Consider the following 10,853-nt stretch of genomic DNA (forward strand, 5'->3'; position numbering starts at 1 on the left):
CCCATCGTGGGATTAGGGTCCGAAGAAGCAGTCAGACCAGAACTTTCTCTTGCTGCCATGTGAAGACACAGAAGGCAGCCCAGCGCCTGCGAGCCAGGAAACGGATCCTCGACCAGGAGCCAAATTTGCCAGCACCTTGACCTTGGACTTCCCAGCCTCCAGAACTGAGAGAGATAAATGCCTCTAGTTTCTAAGCCACCGGGTCTATGGTATTCTGTTAGAGCAGCCTGAGCTAAGACAGCCTCTCAGATGCTCAGAAGGAGAATCTGCAGAGATTTGGTAACCCAAACAGCACTGCAGAGGCCAGACGTGCCAAGCCCTGTTTCTCAGGGTGGAGGGGGCAGGCAAAGAGAACTGTCATCTCTGTGAAGGCCGCCTTTGGCCCTGATCTCTGGCTGTCACCAAGCTGAAGGGCGAGTGTTGGAATCCAGGGCTCCCGGTATGGATCTGACGAAAGACAAGACGGTTCCAGAAGAGGTGAATATTCCCAAGTAATAGTGGGCTGTGGAATTCCAGACAGGTGCGAAATTCCAGACAGGTGCGAAATGAAAGTTAGACCCAGGCACTTGTCCTGTCTTTGCCACGAATAGCTGTGCAGCCTTGGGAAATCACTGCTCCTCTCTGAACTTGGGTTATTTCATCTCCCACCTGAGGATAAAACCTGGTCCACTCCACCTTCTTCAAGGTGACATATATGTCTGACATATATGAAGGCAATTTGAAAAAATGTAAATAGAAAGATGAATTTTTTTTTTTTTTTTTTTTTTTTTTTTTTGCGAGAAAGAGAGCACGCTTAGTTAGCCCTGGAGAAACCAAGAAAGGCTTCAGGGAGGAGGAACCAAGGAGGAGCCAAGTGGCCTGGGCAGATGCCATTCATAATGACAGTTTCACCTGGGCCAAGACCAAGGCAGAGAGTTCCTATGTGAGATCCCGGGAAGAGACAGGGACACTAGGAGGCTGAGTCAGAGGGGTGGATACACAGAGGCCCACAGGACCACAGACAGATCCCTAGCCCGGTGGAGCCAGGGTAAGAGGCTCAAGTCAGCATCGCTGAGCCTAGAGCCCAGACCAGGTAAGGGTAGAATCTGCTTACAGATAGCTCCAGAGTAACTAAGCCTTCCAGGTGAGCCATGGATCCCCGGCCTATAGTTTTGGCTCAGTGTCACAGGCCATGGGATGTGGGGCACGTGGGATGAGCCTATTGACTGGAAGGACCAGGTGAAATGCAGACAGTCGGGAGGATTTCAGGATGTGGAGAGATCCTGGGTGATGGGCGCGAAGGGAGTGGGCTCAAGTTCCAGCAATGGTATGGTGACATGACAGGCCCGGGCTGGGAAGACAAAGTCTGGAAATGTGCCCAGTGTCACGTGGGCATATTTGGCGAGGGTGGGGGTCAAAATGAAAAGCAAGGATGGAAAACCAGGTAAGGCCAGGGCTTGATGCCCACCAAGAAATGTGGACTTTTTCCTGCAGGCAATGCGGGGCCATTGGCTGGGTTTTGAGAATATCTTCATAGGGCTGGTTCTGTGCAACAGTGTGGGAAACTCAAGGCAAAAATGACAATTTGGCAAGAAGTAACAGAGAGAATTACTAGAGCAGAGGTTGTAGAGAATAAAGGACACCGGGGTGATTGGCTCCATAATCAATTGCCACCAAGTAGTGACACCTCTGAAAGGACTTTTCTTGTTCTGGGAGCTTCTACCATTTCTGCCCCCTTCCTAACAGCGCTCAGGTTTCCTTTTGAGGCATTAACTCCTCCCAAATACAGCCTGACAGGGCCTATCCCTAGCTCAGGAGCAAGCCTGTGCCTCTGGCTGGGCCAATCTGCAAGGCCTCCCTGGAACCCGAATCTCCAGCAGAATGAAACGAAAAAGGTGAAGGGTAGGATTCTGCCCTCCCGTGCACTCTGTCCACCATAAGGCCATTCTTGTCTATCCTGCTTCTTAGGCCTTGGAGTGGCCCAGATTCCCACCTATTTCCAAGCCTGGCTCTTCAGACTTCTATCAATTCTGTAAAAATCTGGTATCCTTCAAAGAAATTCTTCTTGGCCAGGAAAACTAAGCTACTTACAACAGAGAGATCCTAACTGAGCGACCAGCCTCAGGGATCCACTTCCAGCCTCTGTGCTTTGGCTCCTTTCCTTTCATATCCTGACTTCTTCCCCAGTGGGACCTGGCCTTAGCAGCCCAAGACCAGAGAAGGAAAGCCCAGGGTTGGGGTTCTAATTGTGCCCATTGTTTAACCGTCCTTGAGGCGTAGAAGGAAAATCATGTACCCACCAGCACTCCTTAGTTAAACAGAGTAGAGAAAGAAGCTCCTAAAGATGGGCAGAAAAAAACAGTACTTCTCAAAGCCAGGCATCCTGTTAGGGTGCAGACTGCATGGCTGGGTCTGGGGCTGGGCCTGGAATTCTGCGTTTTTGACCTGGCCCCCATTGAGGGAGATGCTCCTGGTGCCCGGCTACTTGCATACTTTGCTAGCAAACTCTACATGGTGTACACCAGGTGGCAGAGAAGGCAATTTAGCAGATCTCTGGTAATCAAAACGGCTGTTTGAGTAGAGTCCCTGGGGTGAAAGCCAGGTTACCGTGAGCTGAGAGGGGTGGGTGTTGGAGGGAGAGGAGATGGCAGAGGGGGTAGAGCTCCCGGCCTGCGACATCACCTGCCCACCTCAGCGTGTCGGAGGGCCGTGCTTCTCAGAGGAGTGTCCTGGAGAAGTACGTAGCCATGTTCGTCAGGGAGGACAGAAACATGGAAGCCTGTCCGTCTCTTGCTCCCTCTGCCTCTTGCTCTCCCAGGGTCAACCCTGCCGCGCCTAATGGGTGTCAGGCATGGCGGCCCCTCCTCAGCTCATTCGGTGTTCCTGGCCTCTGAGGGGCTCCCCACTCTTCCTTCCTTCTCCCGTCCTAGCCCGTGCTTCCTCTTCTTCTTCATCATCTCCGAGAACACTTTCAAGTAAAATAGAGGATGTAGACAGGGTCAAGTCATTCCATTTCTCTGCTCAAAACCCTCCAATGGCTCTCACGTAACTCAAACCCAAATCCTTACAAAGGCTTCCAATGCCTCACGTGACTTGACCGCCCATTTATCTCCAACCTTATCTCTTTCCATTCTCTGCCTCACACAGGCCTCCCGGCTCTTCCTCACACACATGACACGGGTTACACCTTAGGGCCCCTACATTTGTGCCCATGGTGAATCTCCTCATCTCCTTTACATCTTTGCTTAAGTCACCTTCTTCACACGAAAACTCAAACACGAATGTTCATAGCAGCACTATTCACAGTCACCAAAAGGTGAAACCAACCCCAGTGTCCATCAACAGATGAATGGATAAACAAAATGTGGTGTATCTATACAGTGGAATGTTCTTTGGCCCTAAAGAGGAATGAAGTATTGATACATGCTACAATACGGATGAACCTCGAAAACATTATGTGACATAAAGGACATAAAAGGCCACATGTGTTGTGATTCCATTTATAGGAAATGTCCAGAATGGGCAAACTCTAGAGACAGAAAGTGGATCGGTTACCTAGTGCTGCAGGGAGGGAGGAAAGGGGAATTTACAGCTAATGGGTATAGTGTTTCTTTTTGGAATGATGAGATGTTCTAAGATTGATTGAGGTAGTTGGGTGCACAAGTCTACCTACAACTAGTTTTCAGTACATGCATTTTAAATGGGTGTATGGTATGTGGATTATACCTCAATAAAGCTCTTACCCAAAAAAGTCACCCTCTCCATGGTCCTGTCCTGACCACTGGATTACAAGCCCCCTCCCTCAACTAGCTTCTTCAGTCTCTTGTGCCCTGCTCTACTTTTTCGCAAAGTAGATATACCTTCCAACAAACCATGCAGTTCCTTTTTTTTTTTTTTAACTTATTTTTTGTTTCTTGTCTCTCTCCCCCACTGCAACGTAAGCTTCAGGAGGGGAGGGAGTTTTTCCTTTCTCTTTCGTTCCCTGATGTGTAGTGTCTAGAAGAGAGCTGGGACTGCAGTAGGTTAGGTACTCAGTAAGTACCTGCTCAGTGAAGGAAGAACAAGCACGAGAGCCCTAGGGAAGAAGCCTGGGGCTGAAGACGTAGCAGATGCCCAGTTCCCGCCTGCCGTTGGATCAGAACACAGCAGTCGAGAGGAAGTCGGAGGGCGTGCTTTGCTTCACAGATTTCGCACCCACCACCTCTCCTCACTCTATTGTTTTCCACAGTTGCGGATGGTAGCAGCCTCCTGCGGGAGGCCACGGAAGAGCGGTGGCCACAAACTCCCACAAGGCTGGGGCCATCGGACGGCAGCGAGCAGCCACCACCCAGAGACCTGCCTGCGCCTGAAATGTGCAACTCTGCACTTAAAAAAAAAAAAAAAAAAAAAAAAAAAAACAACTGTGGTAAAATATAACATAAAATTTGCCATTTTAAGCATTTTAAAGTGTAGTGGCATTTGAAGTTCAGTAGCATTAAGTACATTCACTGTTACATAACCGTCACCACCATCCGCCTCCAGAACATTTTCATCATCCCAAACTAAGACTCTGAACATGTTAAACACGAACGCCCCTTTCCCTTCTCCCCCAGTCCCGGGCAACCAGCATCCTACTTCCTGTCTCTAGAAATTTGGCTGCTTTAGGCACCTCCTATTTGTGGAATCACATAAGCGAAATCAGCCTTTTGTGTCTGGCTTATTTCACTGAGCATGAGGTCTTCAAGGTTCATCCATACACGATAGCACGTATCAGAATCCCCCTCCTTTTTAAGGCTGAATAATATTCCATCGTATGTGTAGACCACACTTTGTTTATCCACTCACCTGCTGATGGACACCTGGCTTGTTTCACCCGGTGACTATTGTCAATGACGCTGCTGTGATATCTGCTCGAGACCCTGCTTTCACCTCTTCTGGGTAGACACCCACAAGTGGAATTGCTGGATCACATGGCAGTTCTACATTTAACTTTTGGAGGCACGGCCATGCTGTGTCCACACGGCTCTGTTCTTTGCAGTCAATGAGTGCAAGGGCTCCCCTCCAGCCCTCCGGCCCACATCTGTACCCCAGAGTCGACTCCGGGCGGGCGCTGTGTTCATCCAGGAGGTGGGTATTCTCATCCCCGTCTTACAAGTGAGAGGAGACTGAGGCCCAGGAGGTCCATGCACCCGGCCTGGTTGCAAAGTGAGTAGGGCAGCCGAGCTGGGACTTGAGTCTACTCCTCTGACTCTCAAGTCCCATCTGCCACACCAGCGGCTCCTGGTGGGCCTCCCACAGCTCTCATCTGGCCCCCAGATGCTTGTATTTGCTCATTGGGTCTTTCCAAAGTAACAATGTATTAGCTTCTGTGGGAAATGATGTTATTCCCAATTATTCAGTGCTCCTGCCTGTGGGAAGCGTGCCCTCCTCGCTGTTGACCGTGGACCTTGCTATGTGCTTTGCTTTGGTCAATCCAGGGTGAAGAAGTCACAGGCGCTCATCATCTCAGACACGAGATTCAGTCACTGCTCCTTTTCCTTTGCTATAAGAGTGGCAGGTCCCAGGTGAGGGCAGCCTCTTCAGCCTGGATCCCAGAGTAAAGAAGTCATGTGGGCAGAGGCCCAGCTAACCCGAGCAGGGAGCCCAGCTGCCCCAGACCTGCAGTCCACATGGAACACGAACAACACAGGAATCTGTGTTGCTGTGGGTCACCGAGAGTTTGGGGTTCTTCCTTACCCAGCATAAATTAACAAAAGCTGTTTGATACTGCATCTGCTGTTTAACTCTTTGGAAAGTTCTCATGCAATATGTGGCCTCTTCTGAAAACTTAAGATTTGCCACCTCTGTGTTCACAGTGTCACTTGGCTGCCGGTAGGCAGACCTGCAGAGTACCTGCCGCTTTTACAGGGAGCCTGCGTCTCCCCATGAGCCACAGTCCTCAGCAGTCTTCCCTGCCCCGGCCACAGTCTCTGGACAAGTCCCCAGGTTCTGCTAAGACCTGATGGTGCCGCTCCCTGGGACTGTGCTCTTCGTGAATCTCAGCAGAGACAGGGAGCCACGGGGCACCAGCCTGGGGCTCCAGAGCAGCAGGTTCTAATTAGCAGCAGTCCGGCTGTGTGATAGGAGACGATGTCACTCCCCTCCCTGGGCCCGGGTTTTCTTCCATGAATGGGAGGAGATTCACCCAGGAGATCTCAGGGCACCCCTGAGGCACACCGTGACCAGAGAACACCAGGCTTTCTTGCCGCAGAGATGTGCTGGCAGCTCGGGGGGCGGGTGGGGGGGACAGCTGATGGCGATGTTCGCAGTCTCCCCACCCCCGCCTCACGGCTCAGAGCAGGGGAGAAGCAGGGTCGAGCCCCACTGGGAACTTTGTGATGGGAACTTGGCCTTGCACTGAAAGAATGTGCCCTGGACACCTGGAGTGGGACCCCCAGCCACCCTCCCCAGGCCTAGAGCACCCCTGCTCATCCTCTACCTGACTGCAGGCCGTATGTGGAGAATTTCAGAGATATTACATATGTTTTCAGGTGGGCAAACCTTTCTGCAAGTCACACTTACTCATTCCCTGACGAAAGCCCCTGGAGGCACAGTGCTGGGGCAGAGTGGCACTGTGCTTGGGCCCCGAACTCACAGGATGGAGGAGATGGAGAGGACTCTCAGAGGCCCTGACCTCTGGCTGATGGATTTGTTGTCCCCAAGTCTGTCCCCAGAAGCTCAGCTCCAGTTTCCCAAAGGCATGCAGGACTAAGGCCCATGAATCACACCCAAGCCAGGGACCCAAGAAGAATGGCTGCTTTAGGAACCCAGGAAGGGCTTATGAAGCTTTGTAGCCTTCTGAACCCACTGCCTCCATCCCATTAAATGTTTTTGAGGAGAAGGAAAATTTCTGTGTCCACACATCCTGTGTGTGCAGTTTGTTGAATTTTCTCCAAATGAATGTACTTCTGTAACCCCAGTCAAGAGAGAGAATGCCATCACCACCCAAGAAGTCACCCCCTACCTCACACTTTTCCAGCCCCCATCCCAAGAGCAACCAAGCGCCTGACTTCTAACAGCATGGGTGAGCCCTGCCTGGTTTTGAACTTCACCTAAATAGAATCACACAGCATTACTTTTTTTTTTTTTTAAGATTTTATTTATTTATTTGACAGAGAGACACAGTGAGAGAGGGAACACAAGCAGGGGGAGTGGGAGAGGGAGAAGCAGGCTCCCCGCCGAGCAGGGAACCCGATGCGGGGCTCGATCCTAGGACCTTGGTATCATGACCTGAGCCAAAGGCAGAACCTTCCTTTGAACATGTCAGGCCCTGGACAAGGGAGGTGTTTGCAGAAGTGGCAGGAGGCTTCCCCGGGGGCCGCCTCTGGAATGTTCACCATGGGCAGCTGGGGTGCTGGAGGAGGGCTGGGGAGGGTTACAGGCCATCTGAGGCATAAGAGCCAGTTTAGATGCACCCTTGGCTGTAAGGAAGAGTTTGGTCGCAAGCAGTCCAGATGATAGCTAAGGCCTTCTACACCGATATTTTTATGCATTTTTAAAAATTATGGTAAAATACACATAACATAAAATTTACCATTTTAAGTGTACCATTGGGCAGCATGAAGTGCATTCACACTGGTGTGCAACCATCACCACCGTCCCTCTGCAGAACATTCTCCTCTTTCTCAACTGAAACTCCATACCCATTAAACAACAACTTCTGGTCTTCTGAAAGCTTCAAGACAAGGAGTAAATTTCTAATGGTGGAATTTCTGAAAGTTATTTTTGGGGGAAGAGGGCCCAGCAGCTAAGGCGGGTGCAAATCCTGGCCTTTGTGGAGAGGAAACAGTCTGAGTTTATCTGGGCCGCTGCCCTGCCCGCCTCCCTAAAGACTGGGGCTGTGTTTTCCCGGTCCTTGTTCCCTCTACTGGATTTTGGACTCCGTGTCCATTTGGTCCCGGACCACCCAGGGATAGTTCCTTACACTACCTTGTTTCTTTAAACCCAGCTGGGCTGCTGAGGAGGGCTCTGTCATCCAGGGCATGGGCCAGGGGGCATCTTGGAAGACTAACTGCCCCCTGATGAGAAACGGATGCTGGGGGACCCCCCGCTGTGGTTCTTTCTCACGCTCAGATACCAGAGACCTGGTCCTCTCAGCAAACAGCTCTTCCTGTCCTCAGTGGAGAACCCAGAATCCCCGGCAGGGGTCTAAAAGAAGCCAGGCGGAGCCTGGAAGGAATTAGACACTGGGACATAAGAGTCCTCTCGGAAAAGGAAACGTGTCACAAGTCTACAAGCTATGTTCTTAGATCCACCACCTAGAGGGAGAGCCTGACAGGTCCCTAGAGATTATGCAGGGCTGTGTTGGAACGGGTTAGCTCAACCAGAGACACCTGCAAAGGCTCAGCTGAGCTCTCCAAGGGCCCAAAGGCTGCTGGGGGTATCTCCGAGGTGCCATACGCTAACCCAGTGCCACTCAGGGTCCCTAGAGCACTGCCCTGCCTCATCAGAGCATGTGCGTTCCCACGGAAGAGGACTGTGTCAGAGCTGAGCCCACTCCCACCATGGGCAGGGTACAGGGCAGCCCGCCAGCCCGGTGTGCCCATCTGAAGAGGGAGCTCAGCTAAGCCCGGGGGCTTGAAGAGGCAAGGGGACAAGGCCCTATGTTCCCACCCTGCATTCAGTGCCCAATCCTAGGGAAGATCATTCCAGGCTTGTTTAAAGTTAAATTTTTTTTTTTTAAGACAGGATTCTTTTTTTTCTTTTCCTCTTTCTTTTTTTAATTTTTTATTGTTATGTTAATCACCATATATTACATCATTAGTTTTTGATGTAGTGTTCCATGATTCATTGTTTGTGCATAACACCCAGTGCTCCATGAGACAGGATTCTTTCTTTTCAATTACATGAGGCTTTAACTTTTACATTTCAAAAACTTTGAACTTCTGTTTGCTTTATCAAAGAACGTGCTGCTTGGTGATGAACAAAGGCACACACTTTCCTAGGTCAGGAGGTGAGCTCTTCTGGTTGTATTTGGGACCAGAGAACACGTGGTGGGGCAGGGCAGGTGCATTAGGGTCGGCATCCAAGTCATCCTCTGCTCTGCCCCCTCTGCCCTACTAATGTTTGCACTCCCCTCACCTGCCGATCCTCGCTCACCGAATGGATCTCGAGTCTCCTTCCCTCTTCAGCCCCGTAGCCAGGTTACATTCCACGAGGCAGTTCTATCCAGGTTACCTCCCTGGGGACGACCCGCCACTGCTGTCACACGGCATTCCGGGCTCACCCAGCTCCAAGCACCAGCTACCGCCCTGGGCAGGCCTTCTGTTCCCACGGTTCTCCTGTGTCCTCTCCTTAGGCCAACCCCTTCCAGCTGCAATGGCTTCCTGGGGCATCCTCCAGGAGCCCTTCAGAGCCCTTCGGCTGAAGAGATTTTATGATCCTTTCTGTTCCCTCAGAAATTCCTTGGTGCCTCCCTCACGGCACTTTGTCACGTCTGCCCAGCTGGAGTCATTCTCATCCACGGCTTCTCCACGGGACTGTGTTCCTCAGGGCAGGACGTCCTTCATTCACCTTGTAATCCCAATACCTGGCATACAGTAGGCACTCAACAAGAGGCCTTAGTGTTCTGACTCTGATCCCACTTCTCACCAGCCAACAGTTCTGGCTCCCAATTTCCAACCCGTGTGTGTGTTTGTGTGTGAGGGGCTGTCCCCACACACCCAAGCAAGTCTCCCACACCAGCTGGTGTCCTACAATTCGACTCAATTCTGACACCGTCTACCCAGAGACAGTGTAGGATGCCACAGATGAAGGGTTCAGTCCTACAGGCCTGCCCACCCCTCCTACAGCCACCCATGCAAGTGCAGCCTGTGTTTCTGACCACCTGGCTACACACTGGGAGTTGCCACGACCCCCTCCTTGGGTTTGATTAATTTGTTAGAGTGGCTCACAGAAACATTGTACTTAGTAGATGGCAGGTTTATAAACAGACAAAACTCAGGATCAGCCAGACAGAAGTGATGCATAGGGCTTCCAGGCTCTCTGGGGCGTGCCACTCTCCCTAAATCTCCACGTGGTCACCAACCCCCATCCTTTTGGGGTTTTGTGGAGGCTTCATCACAGAGGCACGATTGATTAAATCATTGGCTATTGGCAACTGAGTCAACCTCTGGCCCCTCCCCATCCCCCCTCCCCAGGTCAAGTGGGTGGGACTGAAAGTTCCAACCTTTCAATCCCATAGTTAGTTCTCCAGGCACCCAAGCCCCCATCCTGGGGTGCAGTTCAAAAGTCACCTCATGAGCATAGCAAGAGAACTCTTTATCACTCTCGTTACAGGAAATTCCAAGGGTAGAAGCTCTGCCAGAAATGGAGATGAAAGCCAAATATATAGTTCATATTATAAATCACAATATCACAGAATTAAATAAATGGACTTTCAGTTTGTTGTCCAAATCCTCTCCTGCTCCCACACCACTTTGCAGGAAGGGCCGCCAGGGACCTATTTACTGATTTTGCAGTTGGCTGTGCCCCAGAGCGCCCAGTGGCTCACGGGAGAATGATCGGTTTGCTAGTTAGGATCCAGCTGCCCAGCATTAGTGCTGGGGCAGTCCCCCCGCGTGCAGCAGCCTGCCCCCTCCAGGGACACAGGTGTGGATGGGTGTCCCTGGGCACCTGCCCAAGGGACAGGGTGGTGACTGCAGAGGCAGCCCCGGGAGCTGCAGCCCTAAGTCACCCCGACCCTATTCTAAACCACAGCTCCCTACCCAGCCTGGAGGGAACAAGACCCTGCCCTTCCTCCCTCTCCCCTCCCCCGCCTTCCAGTCTTGAGAAAAGCCAAGAGAGGTGTACTGGTTCTATTTCTCCAAAATGTAAGGCGGTGGGGCGTGTCAGGAGGCCCCTCTTAACTCTGTCCA

Source organism: Eumetopias jubatus, unplaced genomic scaffold (genome assembly GCF_037043125.1).
Source record: "Eumetopias jubatus isolate StellerSeaLion01/CBP00866 unplaced genomic scaffold, mEumJub1_p1.0 scaffold_7, whole genome shotgun sequence".
Lineage (NCBI taxonomy): Eukaryota > Metazoa > Chordata > Mammalia > Carnivora > Otariidae > Eumetopias > Eumetopias jubatus.